The sequence below is a fragment of the Hylobates moloch genome, unplaced genomic scaffold (genome assembly GCF_009828535.3).
Source record: "Hylobates moloch isolate HMO894 unplaced genomic scaffold, HMol_V3 SCAFFOLD_14, whole genome shotgun sequence".
Lineage (NCBI taxonomy): Eukaryota > Metazoa > Chordata > Mammalia > Primates > Hylobatidae > Hylobates > Hylobates moloch.
Window position 1 is genome coordinate 92,223,411 of NW_026652289.1, and position 21,417 is coordinate 92,244,827.

Here is a 21,417-nt window from a genome sequence, read left to right on the forward strand (position 1 = left end):
CTCTATGCTTCTGTAACTTGGGTTTACTTGCCATTCCCTAAGCAAGTCATTGTACTTCACACTCATACATTTACGTATGAATTTCCTCAAATGCTTCTCCCATTTCCTCAAAATTCTTAATCTTTCCTTCAAGACTTGGTTTTAACATCTGCTTCCATGATTGCCTTAAAGTAAACCAAATCTATTCTCTGTTGTATTGTTGTCATTTGTTTGTATGACTGTCTCTCACACCAGACTTTGTACCCTCTTCCTCCTCTTTCTGATGGTATGTACATAGGAGCATGTGGGTGGCATGGGTTTATCAAATGTAGGCTGGGGGCTCACAAAGTCACAGGATATGCATGACATATTTAACTGGAGCAATAGTTTTCTCCTAACATTGGTGGACATTTTAAATATTTAAACAAACACGAATATATTATAAAGCCAAGTGCAAAATGCACAAGAAATTTTAACTGAAACAAAAGCCCTTGAACAAATATCAAGGGAGGTTATGGCAAGACAATTCAAATTGTGTGGAAGCCATCACCACCAGCAGCAGCACCCCAAGCAAAACCTCTGTTTCCCATTCTCCTTCAATCTCTTTGACGGGCAGGGCGCTTCACGGAAACACGGGAACAGCATTGCTGAGCCAAGACTTATTCTTCACTGATGTTCCCCATTCCTCATCATCAGCACTATGCCTGGCACATCGTAAATGCTCAATAAATTTGTACTTATTGATTAATTGGGTGAGACAAATAGATGAACAACTTACGAGCACCACTGTTCATTTGGGGGAAAAAATCATTCCTTTATGTCAAATTTCACCAAAGTGTCAAGATCTCTTCATCCCTCAAATTCCAACCTCCATTTAATATAATGAAAGTAACATGTACTGTCATTGCAGGGCAATTGGCACCAACATCTTGAAACTTTAATGGGCTGGGCTGGGCTAAGTCACTGTTTAGCCCTAGTTGAAAACCTGCAAAGATTTGTGTGAAACAAAATCTAGAAGAAGGAAAACTGTAGGTTGAATAGTAATTGAAATGTATCCTAGTATGATAGAGGAGGGGAAGTTTTGATGCCATAATGTCTACCTTCACTGGTGTTGAAATGTATTTCTGTTGAAGCTTCAACAAAAGTTTAATTAATTGTCCAGTGTCATTAAAAAAAAAAAAAATGAAAACTGCCTGCAGACCCTCCCCACCCTCACAATTCCTGAAGGCACCTCTGTGGGCAGGTGAGACTATTCTGTCAGGAATAAGCCTAACCAACTGCCTGAGGGCAGAATGGTCAGTGAATGGAAAACAACTAACAGAAAGGTTCTACGTAACCTCGGGCTAACTACACGTGCTCGGTCATTGGTGAAAGTTAGTCAGGAGAAAGAGATAAAGGGGGATGGGGAAATGCTGCTTATGGCCAGCAGTCCACATGCCAGAAGAGGGGGTGGAAACCCAGTGCTGAAGGGACAAATATCCACGCCCCCTCAGCCGCCCTCACTCATGCTCATATACACGTAGACCCCCAAATCAAACAGAAAACTGAACCCAGGAGTTAAAATGCTTCACACAGTTAACCTCCAAAGCAAAATTGCTAAAAGTTGAAAACAAATTGGCCAAACCAGGCTTAGCACAGTATTCATAGGTAGACGGAGTAAAAAATGAACTGCAGCCTTCCTGCCATTCTCTCCCAGTTACCTGCCAACTCTGCCTCCCCCAACCCCACTTCTGCCTTTATTTCTGTCCTTCCTGGCCTCCTGAGGGTCCCTCACTACTTCCCTTCTATCTCTCTACCCTCATAAGCAAACCTCCAAGGCTTGCCTCTTCGGTGTCGCTCAGTATCTCCAACCTCCCTCCCTCCACGGCTGTCATTCTAGTCCAAGACTGCCACCTTCTCTCTCTGAGCTGCAGACAATAGCCTTTCTGGAGTCCCTGAAAGAGATCAGATTCCCCCTCTAATTATTCCCCAATCTGTAACCAGAGTAAGTTTCAAGAGACAAATTTCAGGCCTTTGCTTAAAACCCCCTCATCCTCTCATTTTTGAATAGGCATAAAGTCTAAAACCCTTACTCTAATCTACAAAGGTTCTTCCGTTCGTCTCCAAACTCATCTGATCTTGTTTCTCCTGACTCTCGGTACTCTAGATACTGTCTTCTTTCAGATCACCAGAGTAGCGGGGCCTTGGCATGCAGTATTTCCTCTGCCTGGAAAGCTCTCCCTGCCCCATTTTTCATGTTATATCCTCCACTCCTGCTTCAGATCTTCCCTGACCTGGTTCCTCTCCTTTATAGCGCTTGTTGCTGGTGTATATGTCCATTGCTGGGATAATTTCCATTCATGTATTTCTTTCACAGTGAATTGTAAACTCCATGAAAGCAACAATTATGTGTTCCTGCTCCCCATTTTGTCACCAATATTTTGAACAATCTGTGGCCCACAATAGACATTCAATAAACATTTGTTGAATGAACAAATGAAAGCGTGGATGATTAAATGAGTAACCTGGAAGCATCCATGGAGCCATGGCAATAGCCGCTGTTTCCGTAGTCTCACCAGAGCTGAATCTGACCTCTCCTTATAAGGTAGTGTCAGGGGCCACATGATGAACAAGGAGAGGTGGCCCCTGTCGGCACCTGCTGAGGCTGGAGCTGGATGACTCTGCAGACTGCCTCATCTTGTTTGCCAGTACACTCACATAATCACACAAGAGTGGTTCCTGGTCCCAAACACTGTCCTGCTTTCCACCAATCCATACCTTGGCCAAATGTACCTCTCAAACTTGATTGTTTGTCCTGGATGTACTAACTGCAGATCTTGAACCACTCCAGGTCCAGCCTTTGGGCAGCCAGTCCTGCTTCCTGGTGAGTGCAGATGCTAGAAGCAGTGAGACATTTTCTTTATGGAGCTCACAAGCAAAATCCCCTTCCAGTGTAAGTTTAAACTATATATATATATAGAGAGAGAGAGTGAGCGAGAGAGAGAGAGACAGAGAGAGAGAGAGATAAAGATGCATATATAGATATGGATACAGATAACAAAGATGAGGCACCAAAGAAGAAGGGATTTACAAGTTTGTAAACTCCTGAGGACAGAAATGGATGAATTCTATACACTGCATGGCACTTAGGATCCTACCTACTTATCTAAGTATCGGTTAAACTGAATCGACACAAAAGACCTATGGAGATGCTAGAATGATATCCCGTCAACCGAAGCAACCAAACAACCGTTATTTGTCAAGCCCTGGGCACATCGTGTCACCTGTTCCCTAACTACTGTTCTCTCTCAATCTTTCTCTCTCTCTGATGTGAGTGAACAAGACAATATCTAAGCTCCATGAGTTCTTTATTGCAATTGTGAGTGCTCGAATATTATTGTCTTAGTCTGTTCATCCTGCTGTAACAAAATATCATAAACTGGGTGGCTTATAAATGACAAAAATTTATTACCAACTATTCTGGAGGCTGCAAAGTCCAAGATTAAGTCACCAGCAGATTTGGTATCTGGTAAGGGCCTGCTTTCCAGTTCGTAGATGGTGCCCTTTAGCTGTGTCCTTACATGGTAGAATAGAGGAAGAGTTTCTTGGGCCTATTTTACAAGGGTAATAATCCCACTTGGGCCCTGGGCCTCTAGCTCATGACCTAATCACCTCTCCAAGAACCCTACCTCCTAATATCATATCTTAGGGTGATGTCAATATATGAATTTTGAGGGGCCACAAACATGAAGACTATAGCAATAATCACAACAGGATTTTGGAATTGGAGGGATTTTAGAAAGGCATCATTCAACTCAGTGTACATTTTTTTTTCCTCAAGGAATCCTCTTTCTCATCCTTCTCCAACAATGACACCCTTAGACAGGTTGGCGTGAAGCACTGAGAATTTGCACCATCCTCTGAAATTACAAGAGCAAGAATCATGAAACCTGTTGAGCAAACCAAAGAAATTTAAAATGTACCTTCCAACTCCAGTAGCTATAAGGATAATGATTCCATGATAACAATTTTCACTTACATATCACTCCATAATCATATTCACGAGCTCACTTGAAATCCAAGCAGAATCATTATTATCCCTCACTTCACAAAGCAAGAAATTAAGACTTACAAAGGTTAAATGTATTGCTCAAGATCATCTACCTAATTAGTAGAATAGCCAGAATTCAAGCCCAGATCTTCTGATTTCAGAACTAGGACTCTTTCCACGATGCTCTGCTTCCCAGCAAGAGAGAATCATACTCATCTCATTAATATTATTAAATTAAGGCCTCATACATACAGCTTTGTAATAAACACCCTAAAATTTTAGTACTAAGGAAATATCCAGGTATCTCAAAGGTAGTAGCTGCTCTCCTGCAAAGAAAAAAAAAAAGTCATGTCCTATCAGTTGAAAAATGCTTGCCAGTTGGCACTAGCCAAAAAGAGGAGAAAACATGTCGGTAATGTATCAAAAGTATTGAAAGCTGTCAGCTTTCCTCAGGTGAGTGAAAAATTCTGGCCATATAGGGATGAATTTTCTCCAGATAGCAAGACATCATACTAAATGCCAACTTCATCTCACTTAAAATGCTGGGCCAGAAGTTCCTACAAGCTGTCAGTCAAATTAAGCCTGCAACTGCCTCTGTACTTGAACTGATGGACCACTTCAGGGTCCTAAGGAAGAAGCAGAGGGAGGGAAGCTTATGGCTCACATACATTCCATTTCAAAACAGACGTAAAAGGAATTTTAGACCAGGCCACAGAGAAGCTCACATGTTAGAGAAAACAAACGTTTTCGTTTGGGTTTGAGGGACTTTTAAACTGTAGTAGTTAGGTTCAAAAGATGGCACTCATGCAATTGTGGTCTTAAACAGAATTGACTACAAAGTAGAATGAAGGAACAGTACCACCGAAATCTTTATGAGTAATTTGAGATGAAATACTTTAAACCAACTCACTTCTCAACCAGGACTCTGCAGACGCTACACAGATGGCATATTTCTTATCATAAAAATGATGGAAAGTGTACAATGGAGGTATTCAAAACCAAAGATTACCAGAGATCACTTTCATTAGAAGTACAGCACAGATCCTGGACTCCATCCTGGATATTACACATTTTGTCTCTTCACAGCCACTTGGTCTAAAGAGCCATTGTGAATTTTAAAAGTTATGACTATGGAATCAGCAAACGAGAACTGGGTGGGGTTCAGACACACACAGGTGCAGACCTTGTGCAGAAAGACCATACATACTTCCGCCAAGGGACAGAGTATAGATAACAGAAAGAGAAAAGACATGTCTCACATGCTTTACATTCTAACAAGAGTGCTGGCTTAGCACACCTGAGGTCAGGTGACGGAATCAGGACTTGAACTCAACTCTTCTTACTTGAAATTATATTTCCAGTACAACAAGTTGCCTCTGTGACCCACAACAGCAAGTACCTGTAGCACTTGTCTTTAGCAAATTATAATTCACAAACCCTTCATGTTGTACTACCTCATTTATCCTCTCAAAAAACACAGAATACAGAAGTGCATTTCCGCCCAGATGACTCCAACCTCCAGGCAGGATGACTACGAGTGAAACTATTTTCCAGATAGAGTAAATTGGTGGAGAAGTAGAATGAAACTTCTTCCTGAACTGTTGCTGGAACATTCATGTCTCTACAAAGTGCACACCACAGGATAGGATAGAAGGCATCATAAGAACTTGTAAAGCATGAAGATTTGCACTTTTTTAACTAAGCCCTCCACATTTAGTACCACACCACAACAGAAGACTCCAAGGTCTTCTCCTAAACTAACTAACTGTTGACAGTCCAAGTTATTATGAGCTAGGAAGTAATAAAAGTGCACTCCTTTGAGAGACGCTGTGTGATTTCTGACTGGCTTCTGGCCTGGTTAATGTAAATGATGAGTCTCTTGGTATGCAATAATATCTCACATTAGACAATGCTTGCAGTTCACAAAATGCTTTCATATACATGATCTCATCTGATCCCGCAACAGTATTATGGTGGGATGTTACTGTTGGTGAATATGTATACTTGACGTAATTGAGGTTTGAGGACACTAGGTGATTTACCCATGTTTACACAAGGAAATTTTTCAAAGCAGTTATCAGACCCTGAGAAGTAAGCACTGAAGTTGTCCATGAGTTGAACACCCCTCACTTTCCAGATGTCACTGATTAGATCGATCTTACATCCCTTGAACCACTCTCTTTCATTTCCTTTTTCACTGTGCACATTGCTTTTCTTTAATTTTCTTTCAATTCCACTGGTCCTCAATCTAAGCTACTTGCACCTTGTATGCTCTTCATACATCCTTCCTCACCTCCTTAAGAAAATTTTCCAAACCCTAACTCCTTCTCCTGATCGGCCTCTCTGATTCAAAAGAAGCAAGATGTTTGCCTGAACATGAGCACCTGAAAGCATGGGAAACATGTGAAAACAGAAATAGTGAGTAAAAGGTGCAAATGTTATCAATCTTTCTCAAGCCCTTTGTGTGTTTTGAGAGTTGTACCTAATGTGTTGCCAGCGATGGCAGCAGCTGAAGTCATTGCCGCTAGGCTTGCTGATTATAATTTTCCTCCAGCACATTCTTCCTTATACATGCTTTCTTGACCTTGTCCCCAAGGCCCAAGGACTCTCTGAGCAAGGTGAGCCAGCCTGTAGGAGTGAGGGAGGAGCCCTCACTGCTGGGAGAGCACCACTCACTGCCAACAGCTATGTAAACTTTTCAGAGGACACACTGTGCCCTGAGAGATGAACCTCCATGGGAAGGGGAAAGAGTAGAGGTTGGAAGCCTCAGAAAATCTCTCCCAGCTTGGCCTGGCATGTTCATACAAGCTCTGGCAGCTTACTGAACACAGCAACAGTCTCCGTTACCTTTTAGAAAACCACATTTTCCCTCCATGCTCGGGAAGCTCAGAAAGATTTGGTTGCATCCGACACCAGGCAAGGGAGCAGTCATCAGCTGCTAAGTGGGATTTAAAAGTTCGAAAACAATAGGCCACAGATATTTCCAATTTAGGAGTTTCAGGATGGCCTTTGTCCAGGCCTTTTATTACTTCCAATAGTCATTTGATAGGAAGTAAAGTGACTATAAATTAGTGCCTACTAATTCTTGATCATAGAAGAGAGGTCAGTTTGTCTTTTGAAAAACGCACAGGCTTATAGAACATATGAATCAGTTCCCAGTGTCCCCGCTGACTTTCTGAATAATCTTCATGGGCAAGGCAACTGCTCTGAATTTCGGCTTGAAAGGAGAAAGGTGACAGCATCCTCTGACAAAGAGAAAATGAAGCCATGTAAGTAAACGCACCTAGTCATGGGGCGTGGAAGCTCTGGCCTGACTAAACAGGCAGAAAAGCAACAATACTCTGATACTTAAAACAACAAAGACAACAACAACGGAAATTTGTCTTTGTTCTTTTTCATGTGTCTACGGAACCTGAATGAGTGAAGACTGTCTCTGGAGACCATGAAGCGGAAGCTGCATCCCCGCACTTCTTTGAGGACTGTGGGAGATCAGTCCCAAACATCTTCTTTCAGCTTGTACTTTTCCTGCCTGTAACTCATACAGGACAGTCCGTGAAGACCTTTCACAAATCTCCTGCAACTGCTTGGTTCTGGCATTCAGTTAGGCAGCAGGCTCATCAAGAAGCAGACTAAGCTCTGCAGGGCTACAGACTGCAACATGCCCACCTTCCTTCCTTACTGCCTGGCATCCCAGCCCATATACCTGAGTCGAGAGCACCACCATATCTTTGACCTTGTGCACTGAACTGAGGTTATGGCTCCAGTGCAGGAGTGTGATTCTAGCAAAGGCTGACCACCCCCAGTTCCACCCTTTCTAGCCTTATCTACTCCATTTCCTTTCATGTTTCCCTGGAGTTGAACTCATTGCTTTCTATTTCTGTGTCTTCACTCTCTACCCCAAATGGTCTTCTCATCTTCCTGATCTTTACAACCCTGTTCTCCTGCAACTGGCTCCACGAAACTTTCCCCAATTCACTCCCTGCTCAGACTGTCAAAAGTAATATGGGAATTTTAAGAAGAGTATAAGAGTACTATCCCTACCGTTAGAATATGTACAGTCTACTTGTGGAGACAATAAACTAATAAAAAGGACAAAGTCATTTGGGATTCACTGCCAGGAAGAGCTGTAGAGGTCATGACAATTACTGTGTGTGGAGTGCTTACCATGTGCCAGGGGCTGCACAAGAGCTTCATCCATATTATTTTAGTCAATTCTCACCACAGTTCTAGGAGATGATACTAGCACTTCGTAGATGAGGAAGCTAAAATTCAGACATGTTAATACATTATCTATGCATAGCTAGTAGATCACAGAGCGTGAGCTCTTAGAAACCACAGCACATTGCTGTCTCATTTTCTCATGTTCATAGAATGCCCATTTAAAAATACATTGAGGATTAATAACCAAATTTTAAAATGGACAAAGGATCTGAATAAACACTTCTCCAAAGACAATATATATAAATGGCCAAAAAGCAGATAAAAAGATGCTTAACGTCATTAGTCATTAGGGAAATGCAAACCAAAACCACAATGAGATATTACTTTATACCCACTAGGATGGCTGTAGTCAAGAAAAACATACCTGGCTGGGCGTAGTAGCTCATGCCTACAATCCCAACACTTTGGGAGGCTGAGGCAGGAGGATTACTTGAAGCTAGGGTCTCAAGACAAGCCTGGGCAACAAAGGGAGACCTCATGTCTACATAAAAGTTAGAAATTAGCCAGGTACTGTAGCATGCACCTGTAGTTGCAGCTACTCAGGAGGCTGAGGCAGGAAGATTGCTTGAGCCCAGGAATTTGAGGCTGCAGTGAGCTACAATTGCACCGCTGCACTCCAGCCTAGCCTGGGCAACATAGTAAGGCCCTGTCTCTAGGGGGGAAAAAAAGCACACCATAAGAAGTGTTGATTAGGATATGGAAAAACTGAAACCCTCATGTATTTCTGCTGGGAAAATAAAATGATGCAGCTGCGTAGAAAACAGCTTGTCAATCCCTCAAAATGTTAAACAAGGTTTCCATATGACCAAGCAGTTCCACACCAAGGTATGTACCTGATATGGTTTGGCTTTCTGTTCCCACACTAATCTCATCTCAAATTGTAATCCCCATATGTCGAGGGAGGGACCTGGTGGGAGGTGATTAGATTGTGGAGGCAGTTTCCCCCATGCTCTTCTCGTGATGGTGAGGGAGTTCTCATGAGATCTGGTTGTTTGATAAGTGGCGATTTCCCCTGTGCTCTTTCTCTCACTCCTGCTGCCTTGTGAAGAAGATACTTGCTTCCTCTTTGCCTTCTGCCATGATTGTAAGTTTCCTGAGGCCTCCCCAGCCATGCGGAACTGTGAGTCAATTAAACCTCTTTTGTTTATAAATTGCCCAGTCTCGGGTAGTATCTTTACAGCAGCATGAAAATGGACTAATACAGTACCCAGGAGAAATGAAAACATACATCTACAAAAAAAAAAAGTACATGAATGTTCATAGCAGTATTATTCATAATAGCCCAAAGAGGAAACAACTTAAACATTCATCAACAAGTAAATGGATAAATAAAATGTGGGATATCCATAAAATTGGATATTATTCAGTCATAAAGAGAAGTAGACACATGCTACAATGTGGATGAATCTTGAAAATATTATGTTAAGTGAAAGAAGTCAGACACAAAAGTTCACATATTATATGATTCTATTATATGAAATATCCAAAATAGGCAAATCTATAGAGACAGAAAGTCGATTGGGGGGTTTTTTGGACTAAAAGGGCTGCAGGGGCAGGGAAATAGGGAATGACAACTAATGGGTACAGGGTTTCTTCTTGGGGTGATGAAAATGTTCCAAAATTAGATTATAGAGATAGTTGCACAATTCTGTTAATATACTAACCACCATTGAATTGCATACTTTAAGTAGGTGAATTGTATGGTATATAAATTATATCTCAATAAAATTGTTAGCATATATTGAGTTTTAGGGATAAATAATGTTTTACAACAAATCCTTTTAAAGCTGCCTCTAGAACTCTCAGTTCTCAGTTTGGGATCTGTGGATGCTATCATCGGAAGACTCAAGAGTTCTATAATAATTTATTTGAAGTTGGTGTCTTCATTTGATCAAATATTAAACCCAATTTAAAGCTCACAGTATATCTGGCAGATGACTATAAGTAAGTACTGCCCCATAATTGGAGAACCTGGATCTGCGGAATAATGACATTTCCTAGGGCTGCAGAAACAGAGCTTTCACAGCAAGGCAGCAGAATGGAATGAGGATGTATCATCCATCACAAGGCACATGATTGTTCCAGCACACCAAAGAGCCTGCTCAGAGTAAATGCTGTGTATTCACACTGGCCAGGTGCAAACCCAGGCCTCATCTCTGCAGCACTTCAGGAGCCTTTAATGGAGCAAACCATAACATGTAGGTGATAAAATTTTTTGGCAAAAGGCATATTCTTATTAAATTTTACTTTGAGATGTCTTATTAAATTGATTGGTTCATCAAACTCATGAATAAAATTTAGTCACTGTTAAAAATAACCGTGATAGTGATTCAAATGATATCCTCATAAGCAAAAGAATAAGGTCAATAAAGAAAATACTAAGCACATGCAGCCATGCATCACTTAATGACAGGAATATGTTCTGAGAAAAGCATCCTTAGTCAATTTGGTCATTGTACAAACATCATAGAGTGTACTTACACAAACCCAGACGGTATAGCCTACTACACACCTAGGATATATGGTAAAGCCTATTGCTCCTAGGCTACAAACCTGAACTGCATGTTACTGTACTGAAGACTGTAGACAATTTTAGCACAATGGTATTTGTGTATCTAAACATTGCTAAACATGGAAAAGATACAGTAACAATATGGTATAAAATATAAAAGTGGTATGCCTGAATAGGCACTTATGATGAACACAGTTTGCAGAACTAGCAGTTGCTCTAGTGGTGAGTGACTGTGAAGGTCTAGGACATTACCGTGCATCACTGTAGACTCTACAAATACTGTACACATAGGCTGCACTAAAGTTATTTTTTAACAACCTTTTCTTTCTTCAATAATAAGTTAACCTTAATTTACTGTAACTTTTTTTTCCAGCAAATGAGAGTTACTATCTCTTTATTTTTCATCTATTCTTTTTTTTTATTATTATTCCTTAAGTTCTCTGATACATGCGCAGAACGTGCAGGTTTGTTACATAGGTATACGTGTGCCGTGGTGCTTTGCTGCACCCATCAACCCATCATCTACATTAGGTATTTCTCCTAATGCTATCCCTTCCCTAGCCTCCCACCCCCTGACAGGCCCTGGTGTGTGATGTTCCCTCCCTGTGCCCATATGTTCTCATTGTTCAACTCCCACTTAGGAGTGAGAACGTGCAATGTTTGGTTTTCTTTTCCCGTGTCAGTGTGCTGAGAATGATGGTTTCCAGCTTCATCCATGTCTCTGCAAAAGACATGAACTCATTCTTTTTTATGGCTGCATAGTATTCCATGGTGTATATGTGCCACATTTTCTTTAACCAGTCTAACATTGATGGGCATTTGGGTTGGTCCAAGTCTTTGCTATTATGAATTTGTCAACTTTTAATTTTTTTTACAACTTTTTGACTCTTATAATAACACTTATATGAAGAGAATTGTCATTTAAAATTTTCACCTTGATGTTTATTTATCCTTTACATGAAAATACATTCAGATTTTGTCTATTTGGAATACAATTAGATTATGAATCCTTTAGATGATCACTATAAATAGGACCCAAATTATGTGAAAATCACATAATTGATGATTTTTGCTAAAGTTAAGAGAATAAATTTTATGGAATAAATATATGGTAATTTACGTATTATGTATGTCTTCATTTTATTCTCATGCAAATGTCACCAATTCACCAAAATAATCCTTAGACATGGACATTGATAATTAAATTCAGTCATCTTTGGTATTTTTCAGACTTTCATCCTTAAAAAGAAGTTTAAAAAACCCACAGAGCTTTATATATATTTGGTATTGCCACAATGAGGATATGTTCGGCCTGGTAGGAAGATAGAATCTATTTTATAAAGCAATTTGTTAGCTTGATTTATAATTTTTAAATATGTAGGCATATGTTATATGAGCCTCCATTTGTACTCTAGTCCCAGGCCTCATAAATGTTAGGATGGACATGGATTTTTGTAGTCCCCCAGAGGTTTCTCTTTGGTAATAGCTTCTGTATTTATGAGTGCCTCCTCTGTGTAAGGCACTGTGCTCTTGCTGTGGATGAACAGATGCCTACAACCCAGTTCCTGCCTTTTTGAGGCCTAGAGCCTGGCAGGTGACATAGAAGTAACTACACAGCAAAGTTAATAGAAGTGACTATACAGCAAGAAGAGTGTACGCAGTGTAGACACCTACAAAAAGGAGGGGTGAATTCTATCCAGGAACGTCAGAAAAGGTGTTTCAAAGAAGACGAAATGTGGACTAGGTTTTGAGGGATAGAAAGGAGTTCACAAGGAGAGACAATGTGGGTGAGGGAAGAGAGAGAGAGCAGCAAGACTCCTCGGTGAACTGAAGCTGCAGACACATGGGGAGTCCAGAGGGCGATAGCAGGAGCCATAGCTGGAGACAGGCCTGGTCGGCCATGCTCAGGCACTTGAAATGCATTTCTCGCAGATAATTGAAGCTCTGAGGGCTTTTTAGCAAGAGAATACAATTAATATGCTTGAATTTAGAAAATAATATGCTGGAGGTTCTCTGAACAAATGATTACGGAGAAGGGAGTTTGGAAACAGGAAGATTCATTAGAAGGTTTAGATAATAATCCAGGAAAGAGAGGACACCAAGACATAGAATGGCACCAAGGATGGACTCCAAATGACTAAAGTTGAGAGACACTTTATCTTTCCAAGTTTCATTTGTTGTCAAATATAATGTCTTAACCCTTCTCCCGTTTGCCCCAAGGATACTCGCTGGCACTTGCAGTTGCAGCGTTTACCCTGAGATAATTTTGCCATGAAATATCTCACTTTTAATATTATTTTCACATCGTTCATTGACTTTGGAAACAAACAACATCATTCCATTTATAGCATTCTGGTTTTAGTAGTGGTACTTCCATTTACAAAATATAGTAACTCTCAAGTGCTGAAAATGTCAAATCCTAGAAAATGTACCATTCCTAAGCATGTTAACATCGTTCTCGAACAGTTATTGGCCAAAGATTCATTTGATGAATCTGATTTTTCCAAAATAGATGATTCTGATGATTCAGACAATTCTGATGCTATTTCTGTTTAGAAATAACACCAAGAACAGTTTTTATATGTTATTTTCTCATTGAAAATCAGATTTGCTTCAGCTTCAAAGAGCATGTTTGTGTAAAATTAAATGACCACTGGCAGCAAGCTGCACTTTTTTTTTCTAAATGGGAAAGGGTTACATATGTATACAGTTGTGTATGTGTGTGTGCACACCCATGCGGCTGTCTGGCTGAGCTGTTCACTCAATTCAGAAATCTTCCCTACAACATCTCAGATGGTCTGTCATCCAGGTTCAACTTAAAGGCCTGTAGTATAAGGTCCAGCTATTTCCAGGATTCTACCATTAGATGACTTTGGTTTCTAGAAAATGGCCCTTTGTGTTGTTAAGTAGAAATGTACCTCTACGAAACTTTCACTTACTGGTCTAGTTTTATTTTTTGGAGTAATAGATGGCTAGCCACTAGAAATTAGAACTGATAGCTCTCCCCATAATTCAGGTAGCTATTGTGTTTCTTCTTCTCAGTGGTCTATTTCCAAGTTAAACACTTCCAGTTCACCCTTTTCCCACCACCACCAGTAACCTGATCAGACAACTCCAGATACATTCTGTTTTATTCAATGTCTCCCTTAACATGCAACACCTGGCAAGATGTCACAATTCAATTCGTGCTTTTCTCTTTTCACAGTTTTTCTGGTAATTAATGGAGATGACTGAGGTTTGAATGCAATTTTTCATCTTCAGGACCCATTTTTATGAGACTTACCACGAAGGTTTCATTTCTATATTCAGAATATTTATATATATATAAGATTTTTAACTTACTCCACTAGCAGGGGCTAGAGAAGGTGTGTCCTTTGTCAGCAATCCTGGGCTCCAGTGTACAGGTTCTGCTTGAGTTCATACCCTAGCTCCCAGCTTATGACCTCGGATAAGTCTCTTCACCACTTTGAGTCTCAGTATCCTCATCTAAAAAACAGGGGACAATAGTCGCTACTTGCTATGTTGTACATCTTACATAAGATTATATATGGAAAATGTTTAGCCTTTTGCCTGGAACATACTTGGGATTGCCAGATAAAATATAGGACACCCAGTTAAATTTGAACTTCAAATGAACAATAAACAATTTGTTAAGTATGCCGCAAATATGATATTATTGCCATTTTTACTTCTTCTTCTCCTCCTTTTTTATACTTTTCCCTCCTTCCTTTCCTTCTCCTCCTCCTCCTTTTCTTTCCTTCATCCTTTCTTCTGCCTTGTAACCGAGTTCTAATCTTAAAACACATCAGAAGTAACATGATTACATTCTAAGTTTTATTATTTTGGAACAACTATATCCTTTATTAGTGGACTAATAAGAGTTAGGCTGACAGCTGACCAAGATATGTGCATAACTTTAAAAAATTAAACACTTAACTTCTCTGAGCTTAAATTTTTTAATGGTAAAATGGAAATACTTAGAAACCTATCTCAGAGGATTACTGTGAGAATTAAAGTTCTCAGGTGAGTGTCTGGGCCATAGCAGGGAATCAAGAAATGGTAAATTTCATTAGCATTACTGCTCCAGCCTAAAACATGCATTTCCTACTATAATACAAAGAAAACTTTCTTCGTTCTGATTCCTAGTTCAAAAACCATTTTAAGATAAGGAATTTCACAAAGTTATTCAACAACCTAAGTAAGTGGCATAAAGGACTGTTTCCAAGACTTCCTGACGTGGAGGACCTTCCTTTCTCGTCCCACTTCCACTCTTGCATGTCCTCAAGCAGCCTGTGAGACAGTTCCCATTTGCAATCTTATGTGGTAATAGAAAATTCAAGCTTACACACCTGAATATATCTCCTCTGCCTTACCTTAATCAGAAATGGAAACTGTTGTTTCTAGTCTCAATCACAGAACATTTTAAAAATCAAAGTATCATAGAATATATTTTCATTTTGCCTGCCTTCTTGCATCCTTTTTTATTTTGCTTCTTCATTAAATCTCTAAACAAAGGCTATGAAAAAGAATACTCAGAAGTGCCAAAGCCATGCCTTCTCCACACACACTGAACATTCCTCCATTCCAACCAGGAACAATGAAGTCCAAACCACCCCAAGCTCATAGAGATTTGGCATATTCTTAGATATCCCCAAGGAAGATGATATGATCATCTACAACCCGTGGTTCCAGACTTTAAATACACCATAGTATCATGGTCTTTCTGACATATGATCAATATCTACAACCCGATGAAACATACACACACACTTTTTCTCTTGTCTCCTTGCAAAAAGAAGAACAGGACCACCCAGGTTATGAAACTAATGAGAGTTTCTTCCATTCTCAGGATCCCCATTTTTAATCTGAGCATCCCACGAACAGAGGGGATCCTCTACATACGAGTATATGACACCCAACAGGAGCACCTCATATTCCTACGATGAATTCTCCTTCCACTACTCAAGAGATCTGCAGTGCTCTTCTTTAAGGGGAAGAAAATATTAAAATGCTTCATTTCTTTCCCGGGATATCCAAATTAGTATACTTATTCTCTCAGAATAAAAACATGTTTAGATGGATTCAGGACACTCCATTTAAAATATCCGTTACACTCAAATCAAATTTTCACTGCCGTTGAGCAGCAAGGGGCGATGCCCTGGGATCAGTGAGCTGCTAAGATTTCTTCTGCTGAAGTGTTTAATTTCATTTTACTTTCCACAAATAAGCATGCTTGGAGCCACTGCCTTCCTTCCTCTGGAGTAATTGAAAAATTTAATTCACATTAAGCCAGAGAGGATGGTGTTTTTCCCGAAGGTCACCCAAGGCAAACATTTTAAACCTCTAACAGCCCACCATTCAGAGATGCCTGTCTCGTCTTTTCCTGATGAGGTGCTTCCGGGAGCCAAACACAGCCCAGCCTCCACCGCCTTGCCTCAGCCCCTGGTGGAATGTCACCTGAGAGGCTGGCAGACACATCTCAGATTTGGTCCCCAATGTGATTCTTACGATGTCTAAGGTATATGTCTCAGGCACCCCTCCAATCAGATATCTATGAGTTTTTAGGCTTCATTTCTGCTTAAAAGATTAACGTGAGTGGAGACCAAAACCTCTTCGCTACCTCAATTCAAACTGCAAGCGGCTTACTAGAGAATGAGTATTTCACCAGGGCTGGGTTATGCTTCAAATCTTATCATCCCTTCCCTAAAAACTAATAACATTTTGCGCTTATGTGATGCCTTTCATCAGCCTCAGCTAATATATGCCACATTACTCGAACTCAGAGATGAGTAAATCATTAATTGTTCATAACGCCCTGCATAAGCGCTCTCAGATCGTCATGCATAAGGATTCAATCAAGCACAATGACATCTATGCATATTTCTTTTTCATTCAGGTATAAAACATGTGCAATGACTTATAAACAAATTTCTCATGAACACAACCAAAAGCACATCATCACCAAGATGAACTCAAACCACAAAAGTAGAAGATACTCTGCCCACGCATCATGGTACTTTTCATGAGAAAGACCAAGGAGCTTCCAAGGAAAAAGAATAAGAAGGGATGTAAATATTTATTTAGAAAAATATCTAAGACTCTAGATTTTTCCCTTTCAGTGTAGCATAACATTCCTCAGTCACTTCTTGCAAAGATAATACTTTTTTTAAAAGGAAAGAAAAGCTAACTTAGTAAAATGCAGTGAGATCTGATAAGAAGAATTCCATCTGATTCAGTTCCTGGATTTTTCCTTTATTTGCATTATAGAGTTAGAATTCATACTTTAACTGTGGTGCCTTATCATCCATGGAGACACAGTCGCTCTGAATCTTTGTTGGTTTCAGAGTGTCAAGAAGCATTCATGAAGCCAGGAAGAGATGATGGTCACGAACCAGATGACCTCCTATTGTTCGCCAGAAAAAAATGGAAGAGCAGAGAGAATTTTCAACAAGGCAAACCAGCAGGCTTTGTGTCAGCTCCTATGGGGAAGCAGGTAGCCACTGCCTGAGTCACAGACTGTCCAGGGTGAGCAGGCCTGGAAAAAGCATGGAGGGACATTTGGAGAAGACAGGGGTGTATCTGTTTCTGTGGTCTCCTGTCTCAGTCCTAGGTAGAGAAAAGCTACCAGCAGAAAGAAGACGTTTTACATTCAAACACAGTCTTTTTCGATTTGAGTTTGGTAAATGGGCTTTGCTAATTTTCCTCTATTTGAATCCAGATTCATTTTCTGCCCTTCTCAGCTTGTGTAAGGTGCATTGCTTCATGCCACATCAGCCCTGGGGGGTCTGTAGCATCCTAACAATAGTGACAACACAGTACACCCCCCACATACTCTCCATGAATCACAGAACCTCAAATCCCACCAAATCCCCTCCTGCTGGTTTCCCATAGATTTGCACAAGGCCACAGTAGCCATGCTTTCCCGCTCCCGGTGCCCAGCATCTCCCCTGCTGCTTCCACTGTGGGCTTCTGGGAGGATCAGCTGCCGCCCTGCTCTTCTTGGCCTCCTGCCCATTGGCACCCCTTTCCATTCGGCTCCAGCTGTCACTGGGGAAGGAGCAATGGGTGAGCTTTCTTCTCCCATCCACTGGGGATCCCATCACTAGACTGTAAATTATTCTGCACTGCATCCTCAGATTTTCAGGATTTTAGGAGACTCTGGGAATGCAGCAGTTCTCCTTGGTCTCCTCTTTACCACAGCCATCAATATGACACCATGCTCTCATTGCCAACCTCTTCAGGGCTGTCCTCTAACCTAGGACTGGGCTGTACATACTCTAGAATTAGGGGCCCCTTTGTCTGCCAGTAACAAAAACCCATTGAATCAATTTAAACAAAAATTGAAGTTTACCATATTACATGCAATTTTTTTTTTGAGACAGAATTTCGCTTTTGTTGCCCAGACTGGAGTGCAATGGCATGATCTCAGCCAACCACAACCCCCACCTCCCGGGTTCAACGGATTCTCCTGCCTCAGTCTCCCTAGTAGCTGGGATTACAGGCATGTGCCACCATGCCCAGCTAATTTTGTATTTTTAGTAGAGAAGGGGTTTCTCCATATCGGTCAGGCTGGTCTCGAACTCCCGACCTCAGATGATCCACCCGCCTTGACATCCCAAAGTGCTGGGATTACAGGCGTGAGTCACCACGCCTGGCTTACATGTAATTTTTAATATATGGTATCACAGCATCCCAGGGCAGGGATGCAGTGGGGCCTCTGGGATAGACCAGAACTTGTTCCTCTGAGTCTTTCATCTCTGTGCTTTCAGCACTGCTGTCCCCTGCTGCAGGTCAGCTTTCTCAGCTTCTCAGGCCACCCAGAGTCCTGCTGAATTTCAATTCCAAATTTTCTGGAAAGAAAACCAGACTGGCCCAGCTTGGCTTGGGGGCTAGCCCTGGAATAATCAGCTGTGGTCAGTGGATCAAGGCCACATCATATAATACAGTTGCCATGGGAGACACCACAGTGGAGAGACAATTTCCAGAAGAAGCAGAAACTAAGCAAGCAACTCTATAAATGTGTACAACAGATCCTCAAGTGTTGGCCTCCAACCAAGCTTAGTGTTTCAACTCTTCCTGCCTGCAGCAGAGAGCGTCCCCTGCATTATAAATGCAATGTCATGGAGGTAATTACTACCTAAGGACAGAAGAGGCCTGAGCCCCAAAGAGTCCAGTCAATGTTGCTCCTGATGCATCCTCACCCTCCCTCCCTCCCTCCCTAATTCTAATAGCCCCTCCCTATGCCTGAGCGCAGCTATTCCATAATGGGTTTACACCTGCTCCACGCTTTAGGGTTAGGCCAGTCTGTTCTGACTTTGGTTCCACCATTTACCAGCTGAGGGTCTTAGGCAAGTTATCTACTCTCTCTGAACCTCAGTTTCCTCATCTACAAAGGGACATAGTAATACCCATCAAAAGGGTTGAGTTGAGGTAACAAATGCCATATGGTTGAAACAGTGTCCAGTGCCATATGAATGTTAAGTGCCTTTTCTTTTTCTTCTTCTTGTTAATATTAACCTTTACAATATAACCTACATGTGCCCTTTTAAAATAGGCAACTAATCTTCAGTTGGATTTATTATTACAGGCCTTACATCATGTTCCAAAAGTCTCAAATAAGATGTTCTATAAAAGCAAAAGGCTAAAAAATAAAACAAAACTCAAAAAAAGGTAAATAGTGAATTTAAAGACTTTATGTTTTGTTTGTAGTTTCTGATACCAGCAGGAATATGATCTCCTAATAAGAATTTATGTAAGAATGAAAGAAGAAAAAGGATATAGAACACTGAGCCCTGTGCCTAGATATAGAACACATTTAACGTGTAGTGGTGGTGATTATTACTATAACTACTATGATTATGATTATGACTATTAGTCCTAAGGGGAAAAGTGCTTAAACATTAATTCCAAATCTTGTAAGGTGATCATTTCATTGACTGCTGGGAAAAGCCATGAAGCTTCTTTTTCCAGTTAAGTTTGAATTGTATGTATATATGTGGGAATAGGTATAAATCAATACACAGAACACAAAGTAATTTCTTCAAATACTTGGAAAATGGAAAGGGAATCATTGATTAATGCAGAAAAGAGAACAACACTTGTCCTGGGCAGCTGGCAGCCTTCTTGGTGGTATTGCAAGTGGTAGTTCCTGCTAAATTCCACACTACTTTCTCGCTCAGACAGCTTTTTAGCTTCTGTTAGAAATAAGTGAGTGCTTTAAGCCTCAAGGCAAAATATATCACCTCCCGATGAACCTGAGCAGCCCATCCCAGGTACCTGTGGGCCAGATTCACCATTCATCCATGAAGGACCATGTTAAAGAGGAAGGAAGGAAGGTTCGCTTTAAAAACATGGACACCTCCTCTGCTCTGGGCCAGATCTCCAGGCTCATTTGCAATGAGTTCTAAGGGGATGCCCAGGGAAGGGATTCTGGTTCAAGAAAGGAGTCAGGGCAAGTGGGAGGGGGAGGTACATAGTGTAGACTCTATTGCAAAAATATTCCCTTCTGCATAGAAATCCACAGGCTGGCTGCAGTCATTACAGTTCTTTGCCAGGGCCTGCAGAAGATATCTTCTTTAGATGGGCACCAGGGAAATGCTGCCTATCTGGAGCTGTTTGATTTGTTCTCTGGGTTAGATATTGATTTTTCTTTCAGTGGAATAGCAAAGGCAAGAGAGCATGAAGGAGAGAGAGAGAGGTGGGTTCCTTTCCCCCATCCCTGGCTCAGGGTGATGCGTCAGAGCACCTGCAAGCAACTCCTTACTTTTTACAGGAGATGAGAAATTGAGCCGGGACTCTCCAGTAGTCAGACAGCTGTTAGAACCACAGTGTGCTATGACTGCGAGAAATACACTAACCCCCTCCCTTATCACTCTGTCTCCCGTCACATACAGCATATTTAGGGTGTTGATAACCACATTAAAATCATCTACATACAGTTTCAATATTGATGAAAGCACAACTATATTTAGATTTGATTTTTCTTCCCTAGTCCTCACCCTCCCCAAACTCTCATCTTTCTTATTTCTGTAAGTTTCTCAAAAATTCTACAAATTGTTAAACATATTCACCAGAATATGTTTTTCATATCAAGACACAGCCATACAGTAAAGGTTTTGGCTGAGCTGATCAGCTTCTCTGATCGGGAGAAATTGCTTCTGTGTAAGAACTAATACCCACCTGGTTTCAAACCTCAGCCGCTGGCAAATATGTCATAGCAAGAGACATTTCCTGTTTCTTTGACAGATTGGCCCAAGGCTGAAATTTAATCTAGTATGTCAAAAGTGGTAGGTGGGGAGAAAACGCAGAGAAACTCTATCCCCACTCAGATTTTTATAGTTGACCTTGTTTGAAAGTAGTGTGGTTATCAGTTGGACCTGATAAGCAGTAATGGTCTGCATTGTAAAATAAAACAATAAACAGCCTTTATAGACCTCTAAATTTATTATTTTCAATGATAAAATATTCATACCAAAAGACAGAAGAGGGGATTCACAGGCAAAAACCAAAATGATCTAGTAACAGACCTTACACCTTTCATAAAAATTATCTATGAATGGACCGTAGACCTAAGTGTAAAACACAAAATGATAAACTCCTAGAAAATAATGTAGGAGAGAATATAATAGATGACTTCTGTTCAGTGATAACTCTTTTTTTTTTTTTTTTTTTTTTT